We start from the raw sequence: 20,051 nt of genomic DNA on the forward strand, positions 1-20,051 counted from the left end.
TGGGGCAAAGCCCCCAGCAAAACACCCGGCCAGGACTCAGGGCAGCAAATCCACTGGCACTACTTGGACTGATCTGCACTGCTGGAAAGTAAAGGTGACAAATCTCACGCGGTGCTCGGTGGGCTGAATTTTGGCTCTGCATGAAGTCAGCAGGCAGGGTCTTGCCTCAGATGTCCCTCACCATGCGGTCTGATGCCTGGCTGCAGCCTGGGTGTGCTGCCTGCCCTGAGATGCACGAGCATTGCTGCAGAGCATGGAGAAAGTGCAGAGATTTAAAAAAAAAAAAAAAAAAAAAAAAAAGAGAGGAAGGGGAGGGGTTTTGTGAAGGAGGTCTGGACTGGATTCAGCTGTTTGTTTAGCCAGGCCAACACAGCATCAACTGCTGCCTGAGCAAACAGTCTGCTTAATATCTCCCGAGGGGAAAGGGCTGAAATGTCCTTAAGGCTCACCCCGGCGTTTCACCAAAATGTTTATCCCTGGTCATTACAAATCTGCTGGTTGTGCTTCTGCGCAGGCTGTAGCAGGTCATCAGCATTGTTCTGAACAACTGGCAGCTCCATGCAACAGCAAGTTCTTCAAACTCATCCCCCTGTGCTGGATGCCTCCCCAGGGCCATCGCCACCTGAACCGCAGGAACGATACCCCAGTTCTGCAGCCACCCAGAGCCCCAGACAGGCGGTGGCACGAGGATGGAGAGGACCCATGGACCACTGACTGCTTTGCATCTCTGTGGAGTCATTTACACCAACACGGCTCACGTGGGGCATAACTTGCCCCACTTGGTCTTGGTGTAAATATCTGCCTATGGGAGAGAGCAGGCAAAAAGTGCAGCCCCAGAAAACCCACCTCTGCCAGTGGTCAAGGGAGACCAATGCTTTTGGTGGCAGCACCTGACTCCAAGCATTCAATAATGAGCATCCAGCTCCCCCCAAAAATGAGGGTCTCAAATATCAGAAGGTTTAAACCTAAATAAATGCTAGGTCTCACTCACCAGCTCTGAGCCTCAGGGATTTCCCCCTTAATTTTAGGGGCTAGCAACATTTTGCAGATTTTTTTTGTTTTCCTCCAGTGCCAACTGAGACTTTCACATCGAGATCCACAAAGGTATATTGCTGCTTTCCAGACCATAATTTACAGGAGATGCACATGGGAAGCACCAAGCCCACAGTGCCTTTAGGGTTTGACTCATTTGCCTGAAGGTCCCACAGATGTGGAGGTGTCCCCTGTGCTCGTTGGGTGCCCTGGGTCCCCCCAACAGCCAGCTACACACCCCAGGGTGCATGTCCAACACCGCTCCTCAGCTGCGTCCACAAATACACCCTGAGCTATACCGAAATACCAGGATGATGAAATCCACAGCAAAACCATTGTCGATGCTGCTGTTGATTTCAACGGGCCTCTCCAACACATTTGAAAGCTAGAAAACAAGGAACAGCCAGAATGTAACATATACACCCAGAATCTAACACAGTTTCTGGTAAATAAGCTGGGATGTAGGTTCAGTCGTACAAAATGCAGAACCGTATAAATGTCTGACGGTTATTGCAGTCACCAAGAACCCCCAAAGACACCAACTGGGAAACTCGCTGCCTCTCTTTCAAAGTTGGCTTATTGATGAAAAAGGAAAAAGGAAGAAGCTTTAAAAAAACCTCAGCAGTAAAACCCCAGCCTCATTCAGCCTGGCTCTTTCACCAGCACTATAAAAGAGGAAGCAAAGGAAGGTGATATAAAACCAGAGCACTGCTGGAGCCCTGCCCGTCCCCAAAACTGCCTCACCCATCACTTTCCTTTCCCACAGCTCCTGCTGCCGCTTGCCTCCCAGCTGGCAGTAATCTTGATTTTAAAACTGGAACCCCAAACAAGGGTGCAGGTTAAAAACCATATTGGCAAAGAAGGTAGAAACACAAGGGATGGGTTCAAGCAGTTACTCGTTACAGACATCTCACCCGGCTTGGATGCACCTTTGCGGCAGACGGCACGCGCCACCCCGGCATGTCTGCAAGGATTTCCAAGGCACATGTGGCAGTTCGGGAAGGGCAGCAGAGATGCAGCCTCTCAAGGACTTGCACTGTGTGCTTGCTGCAGCATGGGGACAGGACACCAGGCTGTGCAGCCCCAGCAAAGATAGAGCAAATCTTCTCGTAGCAAGGATCAGCGAGCCCTGCTGCACAGTCAGAGCCCTTGGGTGCAGAGAACCAGGAAAAAAAATAACAGGCTTATCAAAGACTAATTAGGGACAATCCTAGCTCCTCTATAGTCAATAAAGTTTTGCTATTAACTATTATAAGGGCTAGATTTTACCCAAGGAGATTTCCTGTTAAAAAACAGCTTAATTAAAGCAGGTGGAAAGTCCTTGTAGGTCTCCCTACTCCCACACCAGAGACCCAGGCAGTCAGGTTACAAACATTCTGCCTTCCAGACCTGAAACGGGGATCAAGGGGAGATAAAAGGGACAGAGAGAGCCCAGAGGCTCAGCTTACACATCGGAGCAGGGAAATGGTTCCCTCATGCAGAGCCAACAGCACCATCCCCCCACCTATTCCTTTCTCCCCTACCCAAGCATCCCCCCACCCATAAAAGCCCTTCCAGCTCCTATCCTCACCCTCCTCTAGTCCTTAACCACCTGGCCTCCCTCAGCAGCCCTTCATTTCTTTAATTGATTTTTCTTCCTGCAGATATTTTAAGCACCTGCTGTACCCAGATTGTTTGCTGTCTGATGGAAGCAGGCAGCTTTGCTCTTATCTGTCAGGATAGATGCAAGCTGAAGCCAGCAGGGTATAGGCCAGCTCTCTTGAAGCTGGGTAATAGCTTTATGTAACTGGAATAAAAGAGCCAAATTGGAATAGAAGAGCCAAATTCAAGAAAGCTCCTTTTATCCTTGCCTTTCCACAGACTGGAGGGTTTGGACGTGCCAAGAGCTCCGCTCGCGCTGTGGTTGCTCGGCTGGCGGCAGCCCTGGGTTTTGGGCTCGTGAGGTGCACAGTCCACCCCAGGTGCTGAGCAGGTTGAGCGCTCCTCTCCCTCTAGGCCAGAGAAAACCATGCTTTGCCTCTAGCCTGGGAAAGCACGAACTCCCAAGGCTTCTTTTGGCACGGGGGGTTGCTGCAAAGCTCCAGTTGGGATGCTTGAATTCAGGATTTGGAGGACATATTTTGCATTAATCAAATAAATGCATCATGTGAGGCATTTTCCATTTAAATGTCTGAAACAGATGCTAACTAAATGATCAGTATGACACGAGCAACATGGTCTGGGTCTAGAGGATAGGGGAAGCAGTGGAGAGACTCCCAGGCTGCAAGCTGTGTGCTCAGTCCATGTGCCAAGCGACGTGCCGAGGGCAGAGTCTCGATTAAGTGCTGATTAATCCACAGATGTAGAAAAAGTAATTCTTCAAAGTTACTCCCCAGACTGAAGAGCACGAAGGGAGCTCTTGTTTGCAAGACCTCAAAATCCACTGTACAACATGTAGTCGTCTCTTACAAAGAGCCAGAAATAATTCATCCAGCTCTAACTTTTCACATAAACCATGAGTTTTTTCAGTGCTGTGGTGCTGCTTGCTTTCCCCTGTTTATTTTCACAGAGGAGCCTTTCCTGCAAACTTTCCTAGTGCAATAAAGTTAAGCTGCTCGGACTTACACTCCTTAATGCAATAAGTAAGGGTGGCTCGAACTGGTAGCTGAGCCGCTTATTGCATGAGTGGCAGCCAGATACTGCAGGGAGAGGTGCGAGAGCCAGGCTTAGGGTGATAAAATAGTTCATTTGGGATAAGCATCCAGCAGGACAGGAGTTCAGCTAATCCTCCCCTGTGCTTGCTGCTTCTGCAAGGAAGAGTAGGAACATGGTGAGAGCAGGATTTCTTGCAGCAGTGTTGGGTCTTTCCAGGAAATATTCAGAAAGTACAGTTTCCTAAGCTGATCTGGGAGTTCGGACAGACTTGAAAATACAAAGTAATTGCTGGAAAGGAATCTGAAAATGATAGCTCCTTTTTCTGCATAGCGTTACACTTCACTTCTCCTGATGGAGAGTTCAAGAGCCAGCTCTTTTTCCTCTTTTCATTAACTCCTATGACTACATACATTTGAGAAAAGCTTCCATTAGTCACAGTTGCTTTCCTACTCATCCTTCATGCCTTTCAGCTACACGACCAAGCTAACTGGTACCCGTATAAAATAGATTTCATGATGACAAGTATTTCCTAAGTCCAGCTATGATCTGAACATCGTTATGTCTGCATAGCATTGCCTCTTTCCGAGAAAGATTAGTGCAAATGCAGAAAATAATGATTTGGGACAGATACCTAATATCAAACAAATCCTCGCTCCAACTCCTACCATCTCCAGTTGCCAGTGAAGAGCACCAGGCCATGAACAAGCACCGTCAGCAAGATGATCCCTTCCAATTATCTGGAACTTAAAAGATCTGGCAGAGGGTATCTGCACACTTGGGAACTCAAGTCTTCCCAAAAATAGCATCAGCCATCTCTGCCACCCCTTCTGATCTCAAAACTGCCCTCACTGTGGGCAGGCAGCTGCTCTTGGCACGAGGACCTGAGCAACTTTCCCATCAAGGCTTACATTTCAAAGGTAGCAATTTCCATACGTGCTTCCCGGTGAAGACCATGTTTTAGTGCAGAGCTTGTATGACGAGCAATGAATCCACCTTCTGCAACCACGGGGACTACCTTTGCCTTTCCCCCGGCATGAAAAACTCACGGTGAAAGTGAATACTAAGAACGGGCAGCTTAGCAGCTGGAAATGAGGGAGGAAAAGCACCGGGAACATCTGATGAGCCAGCTCTTGGCAAAAACTGCCTGAGAAGCTCTGCTCCAATGAGTTATCATTTGCCCTTGGTCTGAAAAGCGAACAACATATTTTTCCCTTCCCAGCTCGCCGCCCACGTGCAGAAATGCCGGCGCGGAGGCAAGTGGACAGAAAAGCGGCAGCTCCGAGGCGCGTGCCAGCGGTGTAGTGCCCGCGAGCTGCTCCAGATGCACGCTCTGCAGTGAAGCGAGTTGCCCAAAGTTGGCACTGTTTGCAAACAGGAGGATCTGTTGGCTCTCCGTGTCGCGCAGGCTGTTCCCCTCTGCGCTTGTTTAGCTGGCACCTCAGCCGTGTTACTGGCGTTACACCCTCGTGGGCTCGGTGCCACCCTGGCAGATGGGCATCGTTGCAGAGCTACAAGAGAAACAGCGTGCGCATCAATTGTCGGTGTATTAGAGGGAGGATTTATGTTCAGGAATGTTAAAAGAGCAGCTCGCGCAGTGCCCCAACCCTTTTGGCGAAGGAGCTGAGCTGCTGAACTCCCGGGCGGGATGAACGCTGTGAAGTCACCGTCAGCTCCCCGTGCCACCGCGGGGCAGGCGGGGGGCATGGCGGGGACTGGGAGCCAACTGGGAGCGCAGGTATTGCCACGCATCTCTACGCTCCTGGCTCTCTGCTAGAGAAATCGCTGCATGAAGCCCTGTAGCTCTTTCCCAAGAGCTCAGTCCTCCTCTGGAAGCAGCCACGGGCGCTCCCAAGGCTTCCACATCGAGGGAATTTGAGCATCCTTCTCCACTCCAGCAGAGCTTTTTATAGATGGCTACAGCCCATCCCGATGCTGTGCAGAACACGCTCGGCATTGCGCTCTTCAATTATTGCAGCTGTAGCAGCTGGATCTGAGGAGTGACCTCAAAATAACAATAGGGACACGCTGTGAAATTCCTATATGAAACAACAATAAAAAAAAATCTTTATTGCTGTTACTAAAAGTACTAACAGCAGCACTTTGTTCAAGCTGAGTTTTAAGGCCAGGATTTTAAAGCGTGCCCGGGGGGGGATACATGCCAGCAGTGCATGGCATTGCAGCTCCACAAGGCTCCTCCAAAAATATCGGCCTCAAAATCTTAGGAACTGCCCAGTGTTTTGTCTCATTCTGCATTTTCTATGTCGCTTTTGATTTGTGCAATGAAAAAAAAAATTGGTTTCAGGTCCCTTTGTGCCAATGTATTACTCCTGCAGATGTAGGATTGTTGTATTCCAGTGAAAAGGGGTAAATAGATACTGAGACTCCACAAGGAAACAAAATTGGCCACCTAACCTTTGAAGTGCTACTTGCCGCTGCTTTCCACTCACATTTTGTGTCCATTTAACTGTGTTGTGAGGTACCTGGCCATAGCTACACAGCAAGTAAAGATGCGATGACAAGGCATGCTAGGTCCCTGTGCTTGCTGAACTACCCTAGCAGAATACCACCAGCAGGGAAGAAGAGTGCAGAGGCTTTGCTGAGCATTAGCACATCAGATGGAAACTCTTCCAAGTACCCTGGAGATGCGCTGTCCTTGCCAGAGCACTGCAAAGTCCATGTGGCCACATCTTTGCTGCAGCTGCTTCCTTGCAAGCTAATTTCTGTCAGCGCAAGCAGAGCCGAAGCCCATGCTGCTCTCAGAGCAACGCTCCGCTGCAGAGATGCCCCCTGGACCACCAGCTTTATGTGCCAGTGCTCCTGCCTAAGGATTTCTGAAAACACCGGTGCTTATCTGTCATTCTGTGCGTTTTTGCTGGAGAAAGATGCCTTCCCTTCGCCAGGGAACCGTGGCCAAATGGGTGGGGAGCCCCATAGTATTTGTAACTGTTTTTTGTTTCCTAGACCACATGCCCCACTTTCAGTCGCATCCTTTCTTCTTCAAGTGCTTTTTCATGGTTTTGAATGAAAAGCCGTGCAGCACCTCAAGCAGTGGCCATAACTATCTCCATTTATAAGCAAATAAAACTAGGCTTGAGTATCAATGTCCCTTCTTCGCTCAGCGGTGTGCCTATGCATGTATGGATGCAATACTGTTTTTCAGTGGTTTTCCAGGCTGATTTTGAGGTCTTGTGGTATACCAGGGACTGGTGGCAGATCTTCAGCTGCTCAGAGGGGAGCTCAGCAGGAGAAGGAAAGGGGCAGGGGCAGAGGCAGGTGGATTTCCCTCTCTGGGTCACACTGTTTGGAACCACAGATTCCACCCCACTTCTCTGGTCCTCTCATGGGCAAACAGGACAAGCTTACCAAAGGGCTGGGGTGAGTCTTCAGAGGAAAAACAAAAGCTGGGAGAATGGGTGAGGAAAGCAAGTCCTGCACAGCGATGCTCCTAGCAATCTCAGATCCAGCCTTGTATGAGAAAAACAACCCCCATTTCCCACTTGTATCAAAGCTCTGTGCAACGCATGAGATGACATAGGATAATAAAAATGTGCCCTGGTTTTCATCTTTGCTATGAGGATAAGGAAGATGAGAAGGTAGTACCCCGCAGAGGGCGAAAAGCTGTCTCTGAATGACTGCACAATTCAGAGTCCAGCTTTGCTTCTGTACTTAAACTTTGCTTATGTCTTCAACTTCTAATTTTCATGCACCGTTACACCAGGGAATGGAGGGACAGATGCAATCCAAAAGTCAGGACACCTCTCAAAGGTTACATGTGACTCTTCTGGAAAAAAAAAAAATATCTTTTTCTGCGTGTTGCGATAGCTTAGAGTTCAAATCATACTGTGGAGCTGGCATTGTGGTCATCGATCAGCCAGGAATGCCCTGCAAAGGTAGCAAGGCACGTGAGAACGAGGAGCTGGAAAGAGTCTTGGCTTTGAGGTGGATGTAACCAAGGACCTTCTGAAATCATGGTGCTTCTCTGATAGCTGAATCAAAACATCCCTGGAGTGGTCCTATCATGCCCACAGAAAATGAACATGCTACACACACTCAACACTGAAGACCCAATATGCCATGACCCTAAAATAGTATAACTAGGGGATCTTCACATCTGCTAGGAAATCATCAGCACCAATTCTGTTAATACAATGATTGCTGACTGTTTTTAAAAACAGACCCAGTATTATCTTGCTTTTTAAAACAAAAGTGCCCAAATTATCCCTTTAGTAACACTCGTGTGGGCAGGAGCTGATGAGCTCACCCTGGTATTTGCTTCTGGACGCTGCACTGAACTGATCCCTGTGCCGTTTTGGTTTGATTCCTCCAACCCACTGTCGAAGGAGGCCTGCTCTGTGCAGTGTTAGTGCTCGGGCATTTGGCTGAAGGGGTCTGCAGGCTTTCTACAGCTTTATGTGTCCTCATGGAAAGCTTGAGAAGATGAACGGATCATTTCTCTTGCAAGTGCTTATTAAAAATGTGAAATGCATGATGATTGCCTGCCAACCGTCCAATTACTATTTCTGCTTGTGACACGGAGGGATGGCGAGAGCATCTCCCAGCCAGGCACAGCACAAATCAAAGAAGCACAAATTCTCTTATTTCTGTGGGGTCAGAGCTTCTGGCCGAGGACTAGCAGTGCTGGACAGGCTCGTTCTCCAATGCGAGTAACTGGCACAAGGGATTGTCAGCACTCAGAAGCTGAATAAATGGGCAAATTTAGACTGGAAAAGGAAGGGGAAGCCTGTTAGATCTTGAATATAGATATCGTAGTATCTTGGTAGATACTATGTGAGTTTCAGCTGCTTTTCCTTAATGAAGAAGCTGTACCTGAGTCAGGGAGGAGCCCTGCTGTACCCTCTGCTTGTGCATGGAGGGTAGCTGGTTTTTCGTAATTTGTTTCTGCCCTAGGGATTCTCTGTTTCTTTGGCCAGGCCCCACTCACCGTGGTGTTACAGCTCAGGAGGTTGCTGCCGTGCTGGGTGAGGGCACTGATTTACCAAGTGAGTGTCCAGTCTTGGGCAATGGTCCATCCTGGCTCCTGAGAAGTGCAGGTCTCCATTGGTGCACATGGCAGCTGTGCAAGGCTTTCCTTGGAGGGGGAAGAGGAGATTAACTTGGGCCCTGGAGCATGGTGCTTGATTGCTTCTGTAATGTCATTAGTCTGCAAAATCGCAGATGTTACAAGTTGCTGAGGGGGGTGCAAGCTTGCGGGAACAGAAGTGACAAAGAGGTGTCCAAACCTACACAGAGGATCAGCAGTGGAAACAGGAGTAGAGCAGAAATCTTGCTGATTTTTTTTTCATTCTGTTAGCCTACAAATGCTAATAGTGACAGGGGACAAGGAAAACAACTGAAAGCGTATTGCAGGATGCAGATGGTGCTCATTGCCATGTGCATACTGGCCACTACTCGTGGGACTCGCTGCCCCCCAAAAGCCCCAACACACATCCCACCGAAGGCCTGTTGACGTTTTGAGATGGGAGGGGTTAGGACATTTCCTACCACTGCCACTACCAGCAGACAAAGTTTTTTCCAATCAGCAGAAGATCCACAATCAGGTCAAGCTCAGATCATCTGTCAGATGGGGCTGGCTGGGGAGCAGGAGCTGTGGAGCACAGGTATCATGAAGACAGAAGTGTCCCCCCCACCACCCGCCGCAAACACTACTGAGCAAACCCAAGACTTTGCTGGGCTCTAAGGAAGCAGAAGAAACAAGCTACGGTGTGCCTAGCCTTGACTTTCGCCCATGACGGGTAGAGGCAGAGCCAGCACAGATGCCGTGGTCCCCTCAGGTCCGCCCATGGGACACAGAGCTGTTTGAATGGGGCGCACAGCCTTTGCAGCAGGGTTGCAAAGGGGTTTGGAGGAGCTGTGGCTTGGGGCTGGTGTTTCTTGGCTGCTTTCCCAAGGCAATGGCAATGCAGCAGGGCTGTCCTTCCCTCTGTCCTTTCCTACCCGTTGTAGCTGCATCATGTCAACCCAACAAGAAAGACCCCCTGCTCTGAGGGCTCTGTGCTCAGGCTCTGCTCATCCTAAAGGGAGGCTGCAGCCCAAGGCACTGGTTTTAAACACTGCCTGGAGACCATCACAGTGTCACCGCTGCTGGGAAGGGCCCCGGTTCCACACAACGTCCTCTCCAATGGAGATGGCCAGGAAGAGCTGGGGGGATGCAGGTCTGACTTCTCAGTTGAACGTTGCCCAGGATGGCCCATCCACCTCTCTCTGTATTTGACCATGCATGCCCAGAAGTTTCAGGCACTTTTCCCAGGTGTGCTAACGGTTCTTGGCAAAGAGCTGGCTCCCACCACTGGCTCACTGCAGTTTTTACATCTGCAGATTTCTGTTTTTACAGCCTCGCAGACATCACACCGTGCTGCACTTGTATCAATTCTGGAGGTAGTCATTAGTTGCAGTTGCTTGGGGAAGGCTGCTGAGCTCAGCACTATTAGATTTATTGTATGGTCAATCTCATAAAACAAGCTCTAAACTCAGATACCTTAACTCGGGTCCTCCATTTGTCAGATGGTTAAATCTGTGCAGGGATGGCGGTCCTCTGCCATGTAACAGCACAGTCAATCCTGCCGGGGAGCCAGGGAGGGATGGAGCGACCCCTCCACCTGCAGTGCTTAATGGCCTTCTTCCCTCAAAATCCTCCCCCTCAACAGTCCCGGAAGCTCTTTTTTTTGGCTGACAAGTAGGCACTAAGGTCCTCATGCGGGAATAATCCCACAGGAGTAGAGCCTGCAAGATCATGAAGGAGTTGCCAAGCAGTGAAAACAGCTGGGTATACCTGAGACCTCAGATGCATTGGTGCATACATGGGGAAGAGGCATGCAGCCCTGTGAATAAAGGCTTTGCCATTAAATATTCTCATTTCTATTTGCACTGTTTGGGCCTGAACCCCTTTGCTTCTCTGCCATGTTCCTATTGGGAGCTTTTTGCTCTTGCCTGGTGATGGCAAATATCTCACTGTACTTCCCCGAGAAGTGCAGCCCTCTGCCCCAGCCAGTTTGGTGTTGCCAAGCATCTTCAGTAATTAGCCACACCAGCTTCAGGAATTTTCAGGCCTTGTCTTGTTTTGAATGTATTTTATCCTAAAATATACTTATTTTAGCTTTAATAATTTTTGCAAAAATTATTTAAGAAACTTTTGCTATAATTGCAACTTTCTCTAGGGTCAGATGACTCTTGCAGCTTGTCTGAGCTGTAAAGCAGTCAGATGTCTGTTGTCTATCCTGTTGTTTTGGGTTTATTTTAGTTATGTTACGACTGACTTCTTTTAGCCTAAGTTTTGCTTAGCTTTGTGCAATTGCATGATTTTCCCCTCCATTGAAGAACTCACTCATATTGTACAGAGAGAACCTCAAACAAACCTTAATAATTGTGGCACAACTAACTGCATAGACCAATGGAAGAGGGAAGAGTGTCACCCATAAACAGACATGAACTATAGAAATATATAAAAATAACCCTGAATGAACCCAAAACCAAAGGGGGATGGCTCCCACTGTGCTCCTCCATGCAAAGCCTGTGGGAACCTGACCGCTCACCATGACACCGCATTGGAAGGGTGAGAATTAACACTGGGGAAAGGGCTGGAGACACGGGACTGGGGTTTCATTACCCTTTTCTTTTGCTCTGTACTTCCAAAGCAGAAGAGATGGTACTGCCACTAAAGCAGCTCAGCGAGGGACAGTTTGTGGTAGGCTTCACTGGTGCCAGAGTTTAATCATTTTTATTTCTCTAAGCCTGAAATTAAGAGGAAAAATGACCCAAACCCATTAGTTTGGGACTGCCACCCAACCAGATGGGTCTGTTTTAGTTTATAGTTAAACTCACCCTCTCAGATGGGAGTGAGAGCACACTTTTTAACTGGGGAGGGAGCAGGAGATCCTTTCCAAGCTGTCTGCTGGTGAGGAGGAGTTTTGTTCCTGCTGAAAGGGAGCAGCATGACAAAGCCATGAGCAACTGAAGAAAGGCAGAGGCATTCCCGGCACGCTCTGTTATTCTGACAGCTGGAAATGGCCTCATTTTAAACATGGTTAGCTTTTTTTTTTGTCCTAAGAAACATAAATCTCTGTGACAATGATGCCATCCGTCCCTCTGAGTACGTAGGCAGTGATGTGTCTCTCTGTCTATCTCTCCCCACGGTGATTTTGGACAGAGGGTGAGAGTGTGATCACAAATGTTTGCGGCGACAGCAGACCTGAACAGGCAAGAAATATTCCCAGATCAGAAGGTTTTCCCAGGACAGAGTAAGATAACCATCGCTGGTGCACGAGGCCCACTGGAAAGGCGGCATTGCTGTCTCCCAGGAGGCTGCCTTGTCCTTGGGGACGGGGCACAGCCACCGTGGAGGAGCTGTCAGAGCCCCAGCTTTGCGTGCATGCTGCATGGAAAGCCCCTGCCACCTGGGATGGGGGCATGTCTCAAAATAAAAGGGAAAAGGGAAAGACAAGGGAAAAGGAAAGAGGGAAAAGGGAAAAAGGAAAAGAAAAAGGGGAGAAAATAAAATAAAATAAAATAAAATAAAATAAAATAAAAGGCCCAGCAAAGCAAGATTAGTTGATTAGCATCTCCCTCCCCCAAGTACCTGACTAAAGCCATAGCTGGAGGGATTGCTGCCTGCAGGATGCAGCACAGTGAGCAGCCTCTGCCCAGGCACAGGAGAGTCCAGTGCTCAGCGCCCTTGAGAGTGGTTTTCTGTGGACTGAGTTTGCAAACAGACACACAGACCTGTACTGCCGCCCAGTGCAGACCAGTTAAGGAAGAGCTTTGGGAAATGAGTCCAAAGTGAGGGGCTTTGCACGCTGGACATGTCAGCCGGGCGAAGCTGCTGTGCTCTGGGGAGCGGTGCTCAAAAAATTGTGCCCAATAAGCCCAAAACTCCTGAATGAGAGCAAGAAAACTAGATTTACTTCCTGGCTACAAAGGCTCAGCCACCAACTTGTCTTCCCAAAGCTTGCTTGGAAACCCAAGGGGACAGGAGCGCCTTTGGGGAGAGACTGCCTGAAATGTGGGGAGAGTTTTTTTAATTTAATTATAAACATGACTCTAATTCTAAACTAAACATCCAGACTCTCCTTCCACCTGATGAATGGCAGATGCTGCGTCTTACTCCACTGGCTTGGCTTTTCATTTAAATATTTCTTACAGGGGACATACTTGAGTTAAAAATATTAAATAATTTAGATGCACATGTGTCTTCCTGCTCCTGGACAAGCTGCACCCGGGATGCCCCAAATCACTGGTGGTGATTTGAGCAGTGGAACTGGAAAATTCATCACACCTCCTCATCCCGGTGCTCCTGGCAGAGGACACTGCTGGTGTCTCCCACCCCGTGAAATGATAACGCAGAGCATCCCTAAGGCAATTACAGCCCAGAGATAACACATAATTTGCAATGTTGCCTTAAATTGACAGCTTTGTGTGAAACAAGATAACAGCTTGTACTAATGAACGTGTGATTTATAAACTGATGGGTCTAACAGTGTTTTTAAAGTGACATAAGAGCCTGTGTAAAGGCAGATTAGCGGTATGCATTACCTGATCTCACGTCACATCTGGCCCCGCCACAGCAGAAACCGCTTGGCTGTGGGTTATTGTCGTTGGTAGGAGAGACGGTTTTGCATTGAATTGACTGTATCTGATAAATTTAAGTCAATCTCTGAATTTCTAATTAGGGGATTAGTTGGAGAAAGGATTTCCTTACAGAACATTTAATCATTGTTTTGCTAATTATCAGGGATCAGGAGTAAGGACCTGCAGTTGCATATTAGTAGCAGCATTAGATGCTAGTGCAGCTGGTTGAACAAGGATCTTACCACTCTCTTAAAAGAATTTACATGGAAAAGCCCCAATATTTTCATTTTTCATGAAATGCAATGTTCCATTTCCCCAGGTTTAGTTTTCAAAATCTGAAACATTTTTATAATTTATGTAATGTAATGTAACAACAGAACAATTTCCTTTAAAACAAAACCTGGATCTCTTCCAAGTCGTTTAACTTCCAGAAGTTTGAGTTCTTCAGTTAAAAAAAAAAAAAATCAGCCTGAGTACTTCTAACGAGAGTATCACAATTATACTTAGCCTGCCATGTGGGATTTGTCTTTACCATGGCTTGATTCATGGGGGAAATTAACTTGTTTAAAAGTAACAGTTTTTAATAGAAATGTTCTGCTGACTGTTCTCCTTGCACGTTAGCTGGAAACTGTTTTGGCACAACGTCAGGTCCTGGAGGCTGGGACGAGCGCCTTGCTCCGCACCCGTCTTGTGCCCGCCGAGTGGATCCTGCCCACAGCCTGCTATAGCAACACAACTCATACCAAGAAAGCTACTGTAATTGTTTAAAAAAACCCCCACTATTTCAAGTCTTGAAAAATTCCAAAGTCAGCACTTGAAGAAACATGAAATGCAATGAATTAATGAGAAACAGAGAATGAATCATTAAAATTGCATCACCGCAACGTGTTCCTGATCGCATCTCCCTTAATGTTCTCACAGTCTGAACAATTGATTAAGAAAAACACCGCAGTACACTAAAAATTGGAAACAGTTAAGAAGAAACAGGATTAGCAAAGTCTTACAGGAAAGGTCAATTATTTCTCCCAATTTATTGCTAACCTGACATCTGTAAACAAATCACCAGAGGAACTCCCCGAAGACTACACTCTGTCCGACAAGTCTTCCTAATTAATGAAGATGCGCTATGCAAACACAAACAGAAGCAGAGAAAGATAATATCTAAACCAAGCCTTAAGAAGATACAGTGGAAACGGTTACCCAGGAGGTTGCAGGAGATCAATAAATGAGAAGAAGGTTCAGGAGAGTCAGAATTTGCTGTGGGGTAAAGGAGAATAATCGTTGCGGTTATCAGAGCTAAGATGGCAAAATGAATTAAATGAGTTCAGAGAGGACTTAGTAAGACTGGCTTAAAAAAGAAAGAGAGCTGCAATCATCCGTTGTGCTTCGCGGCAGCTGAGGGCTCAGCTAGGGTTTTCGGGTGCCCTGCCTGCATGGCTGTAGATGCTCTTGGACTTAGCGAGCATCTTGCTGACCTTCAGCATCTCTGAAGGCCAAGTCATCGTGCTTGGAGAGCGCTCCAGAGAGGCGCCTGATCCTGCCGTTGTTCCAGCCGAATTCCCAGACCCAAAGGTCGGGTTTTTCTCCTCTCTGGCTGCTGACTGGCAGCCGTGCCTCGAGAGCTGTGCACCATGGCAGCATCCTCTCCACTGGCCAAATCTGCTGGTGTCCGGGCAAGGTGCCTGCCCCAGAGCCCTCTATGAGCAAAGCTGGATCGTGGCAGCTAATATTAAAGATTCCTCTTCATCAGCATCCCAACGATTAAATATGTATAGAGGCATCTGAGATCTAATTTATTTCTTTTGTGTTGTAAATTCCTTTTCTCATTGGCTTTTTTTGAGCTGCTTATAATTAAGACCTTCAGACAGAGCCCAGCATGGCTGGAAACCAGCCATGCTGTTGTTATATCTGACCCGTTTAAAGTGCACCCTCCTCCCCCTCTCCTAGTCAACCAAGACATTCTTCTTTATTAATTCCAGTAATGATTTGATTTCCTTCTTTCTTAATGAACAGAGTGACACTGCATTGAGTCACCGATGTGCAACTTGCTGTTTTTTCCCTCCCTTTGGAAAGTTTTCAAAATATTTATAAATTTTAAAAGGAGCAGAGAAAGAAAGAAAATAAAGTTGCATTGTGTTTATTTGGCTAGCTCTCCCCCTTCTCTTTCTCATCTGCGGGAACTGTAATTCATCCTATTGTCCGGGCTGCCACGGGGCTGCCTTCAGCAGGCGGATGGATGCCCAGCATCCCCTCTCCCCTCTGCTCATCCCTCCTTGCCGAGCAGTGCTGCCGGGGGACCAGGCAGGGATGCAGCCAAGTGTGAGGTGCTACACTGGGGTAAAGGAGCCCACCTGAGGGTAAGGGCCACCACACCAAGGATCAGAGACCTGTGTGCCCACTGACCCGCACCTTGGGGGTCTTCTTTAAAGGGAGTTACTGTGACTGTGTTGCTTTGGGAAGTGCTTTGAGGTCTTTGGGCAGGTATGAATCCAACCCAATGCACGTATGTCCCAGAGGAGGTGCTGGAAATCCCTGTACCAGAGAATGCCCCATAGAGATGGCACGGGCAGCTTTCCTCCGTAGGGTCCTCTGCTTCCCTCCCAGCCCCTCGCTAACCCAAAATGCCAGGGAGGAGCAGTCTTTTCCTCATGCCTGACATAGTCAAATGTGAAAAACCAAGAAAGCTTTAGGAGCTATAGAAGTGTCCGGAAAGTGTCAGCATCCAGACACTGGTGGGTCCTGTGGGACTTTTGCTGTTGCATCATGGTTAGGAGCTGCTAGTTCACCCTGTGTCCCTGGGACAATGCTGCAACCAGGATGCCAGCCCAGCCAGGAGGAACCAGCATGAAGGATTTCAAGAGCTGTCACCTACATGGTGGGAAAACGTGGGTGCTGAGCCGACTGTGGGAGGAGATGGCACCAAACATGCTTAGCAAGGGACACACCAGGCTCGTGCAGAAGGTCACTACCAAGCTGGATGCTGCAATTGCAGCTGAGAGGTGATAAACTTCCCAGTCTTGTCAGTCCAGAAAGTCTACAGAATAGCAAGGATGGCAGGTGATGACTGCCAGACACAGTGCCAGTAGAGATGAGACTCTGCAAGAAGCACTTGGAGGAGAACGAATGCCCTGCGGGTTCAAAGCAGACTTAGCAGGGGACTGCTCCAAGGCAGAGAAGTCTAAGGAGGGCGATGGCTTTGGCAAGGTGAATCATGGTCCTGGGGACCATGGATGGATCGGGTGAACCTTCAGGTCTGATCCAGCTCTTCCCATGTGACATGAGAGACTCTCTGAGTACCCGGAGCAGACCTGAACCCTCAACCCTCAAATGCAAACCCCAAAGCTCAGGTCTTCAGCGGGGCTAGGGGCACGCAGGGAGTGTGGCAGTGTGGCCCAAACAGTAAATGGAGACTCCCAGCATGCTGTCAGTCCGGGACTTCTCAGAAAGGGTTTTTCCATCTCTGTTCCTACCTAAGACAAGCAGCGAGAAGCTATTCCCATTCCCCTGTGCCCAGGGCTGGGAGTGAAAGGGACACACCAACACACCAGCTGGCTCCTGACGACCCCAGGACACTCCGAACTCCAACATTCTCCACCTCCCGGCTCTGCCCAGCCTGAGTCGGGGCTCTCAGCTCCCACCCAGCATGGTGCCTCCAGCTCCTGCAAAATCTGCCGGCAGAAGCATCGCTCCCTCCTACAGCCACGGTGCGCTCTGCAGCGAGGAGTGACTCTCTCTCCAGATGGCTGTAAAGGTTAACAAGGAATTTATTCAGAGCTACATACAAATCAGATTGTCTTTTTTTTTCTGAGAGGGAACAAAAACAACCACACAATTTCAAGCCCACACAGGCAGCACAGCCTTCCAAGGTGGCTCAGTTGCTATAGACGACCACAGGCAGCCGAGCTGTCACGCTGAGCCCCACGGCATTGCGGGGACCCGCCGTGAGTCAGGGGACGGGGGTGAGCTGCGCTTCCATCCCCCCGTGCCGCCCCCGGCTTGACACCCGGCTCCAGCCCAGCTCCTTGCCTCCCTCCTGGGATACACCGGGGAGAGGGATGAGCTGGGTGCCCAGGTTGCCTTCCTACGGCATTAGGAGGAGCTGTGCTTCTCGAGGGCGGTGTTCGGCCCCATCTGGATGTGGCCGGTGGAGATAGGTGGCCCAATGTGGCACCTGATTAAGTGGATGGGGTGGGTTCCCCCATAGGGTGCTGAAAAATGGAGGAATTGGAGATTTGGGGCAGAATCTGAAATCTGATGGTGTTTTTGCCATCCACCTTGGACACTCAGCTTGGAGCTGCTCTGTCCCCATTGCTCTGCTCCATCTCCCCCAGGCACCTTTCCTCCCCATCACATGGGAAACCACATAGCTCGTCGCCAAGCCATTCCCCACAGAAACTCATCATTCTACCTGCAGAACCTTGCCCATGGCCAGCCAAGGGGCTGCTCCTTGGGGTGGTCTCACCATGCCACTAGCTGATGGCTCATGCATCACCTCTTAGGGACCAGAACCATCAGACCCCTTCAGTTTAGTCTGGAAATCACCCAGCACATCTCTGGGCTCCAAGTGGAAACGGGTAGATGCAGAGATGCCTGATTTTTTTGTTGCCCTGTAAGGCTGACAAAAACAGAGCACGGGGTCTGTGATGCTGTAGAGGTCCATAGCAGATGGGGACTGCTGTGAATGTGGAAAGAAGGGAGATGTTTGTGTGTGAAAGCTCCAGGAGAAACACCACACAAGCTACAAGAACTGTCTGTATCAATAACCCGAAGACACAACCAGCAGTGATGACGCTGGGAACCCCCAAAAAGTGGTTTGAACCGAGGCCTGGCTGCGGAAAGCTCGTCAGCGAAGATAAGCAGCCTGCTCCAGCACCAGATCTCGCAGGAGAAGGGTGTACAGCAGCTCTTGGGGGAAGCACAGCCTGGTAGCAATGGGATTAACGTGGGCTTTCCCAGCAGTGACAGACCGTCTGCATTTCAGGCAGTGGTCTCCCAGGTCCCCCAGGGCTGGGACATGAATTTCAGACACAGATGGAGTTGTTTTACCAACCTGATAAACATCCCCAAAAACTTTAATAAAATAAATTTTAGAAGTTTCAGATACAATTGGGGTCAGGTATGGAAAGGTCACTGAGGATATTACTAGCCATGCAAAAAAATGTTGCATTCGAATGAGACCAACACAGTTATAAAGGATATGCTGGTGGCTGTCAATCATTTTGTACTGCTTCACTCCCAGCAGACACTAAGGGTTGGCCAGATGTACAAAACTTCCCAATTTTTTGTCCAGGGTTGCACTGCTGGTCCTGCTGAAGTGGGCTGTTGGAGCAGTGATGTGCCCCTTGTCATATTACATAGGCAGAAACGCGTAGAGCACAGAGGCTGGATTTGGGGGGGGAGGAAGGGGAAGAACATTTCTTCCTTCTCTCCCAGAGAAAAGGTCATTTATCACCAGGTTCCCAGTGATTCCTCTGGGCTTGTTAGTGGGCATAAAGGGGAATGGAGAGGTTTGATTTTGGTTTGCAGAAGGAAAACACACACTCTCAACTCTGTGGGGGCTCAAAGCATCATCTGACATTTTTAAGAAAAGTACTTCTGGACAGATTGAGTCCTGCCATTCTTGCCACACAGCCTTATTGATCAAATAAAGCTGATGCCTAGGCTACTTGGATGGAAGATGCTTCTCCAGCCCTCCCTTTTGGATGCCACTATAGGAACCGAATGGGTTCATCCCACCCTGGACACAAGTGCTCTGCAATGCAAGCCTTGGGAGTTCAAGGCAGACCCTCAAAATAGCCAATATGTTCACCTGGAAATTTTTTAAGCTTTTTAACAGAACCTGGATCACATGTTTTCACTGGCCTGTGAAATCCCACAGTTGAATGAGGAAGAGCAGGAAAAAGAGCTAAAGGAGAAGCTATAGTTAGTTATTATCAATAACAGGAACAAGCAGACCACGTGCCACATTAGGAATATGCTTATAAAATGTGTTCCTCGGCTGTACATTCGCAACATGTGTGTCTTCCTTTTTAGCATTGATGTGCAGCATAATCCAAAATCTGGCACTGTGGGTTTTCCCCCCCCAAGCCTGTCCTGTTACCCAAATTGCTTTGGCTTAAAACATTAGTTCCCTTGGGCGTCTGTTATTCGCAGACCTTGCAGTGCCAACTGAACAGCTTCCAGGAGCTCTGATATCTCTCTTTTTATTTTATTTTTTTTAATACTGTGAATCACTTTATTCCATCCACCTTCTGGAACAATTCCCTGGAGATTATCCATTTTGCTGAGCATCTGCTCCTGTAGGAAAACCATGGCCATTCCCCCACTGGAAGTTTTCACTCCTTATGGTCATTAAAGGCCCTTCAATCCCATTTCCCATAAATCTTGGGGGCAATGTATCAAAACAAGTTGTCCCTGCAGATATCTGTTGCTTGGATTGCCTAGAGCCTGTCCCCACTGCTCCCAGATGCTTGATGTCCACTGGGACCATGGGCAGCTGCAGGGGCTCTTCCCTCCCATCCCCTTCCATGAGTCACAGTTTTCCTGTGGGTCCACGGGTTTCCCCAAAATTTCTCCTAGACCGTGCGTGGAGGCTTACTGGAACAGGAGAGGAAAGGATTGGAGCGCAAAATGACAGCTTTTGTTGATGCTCCCAAATTATTTAGGATATTAAGGACAAGGGCTGACTGTGAGGAATTGCAGAAGGACCTTGTGATGAGTGACTGGCCAAGAAAATGACAGGAGAAATTCAGTGTGGATAAATAGCGGTGCACGTGGGAGAAACCATTCCCAACTTCAGAAAT

Source organism: Haliaeetus leucocephalus, unplaced genomic scaffold, assembly GCF_000737465.1.
Source record: "Haliaeetus leucocephalus isolate CR32 unplaced genomic scaffold, Haliaeetus_leucocephalus-4.0 Scaffold656, whole genome shotgun sequence".
NCBI classification, from domain to species: Eukaryota; Metazoa; Chordata; class Aves; order Accipitriformes; family Accipitridae; genus Haliaeetus; species Haliaeetus leucocephalus.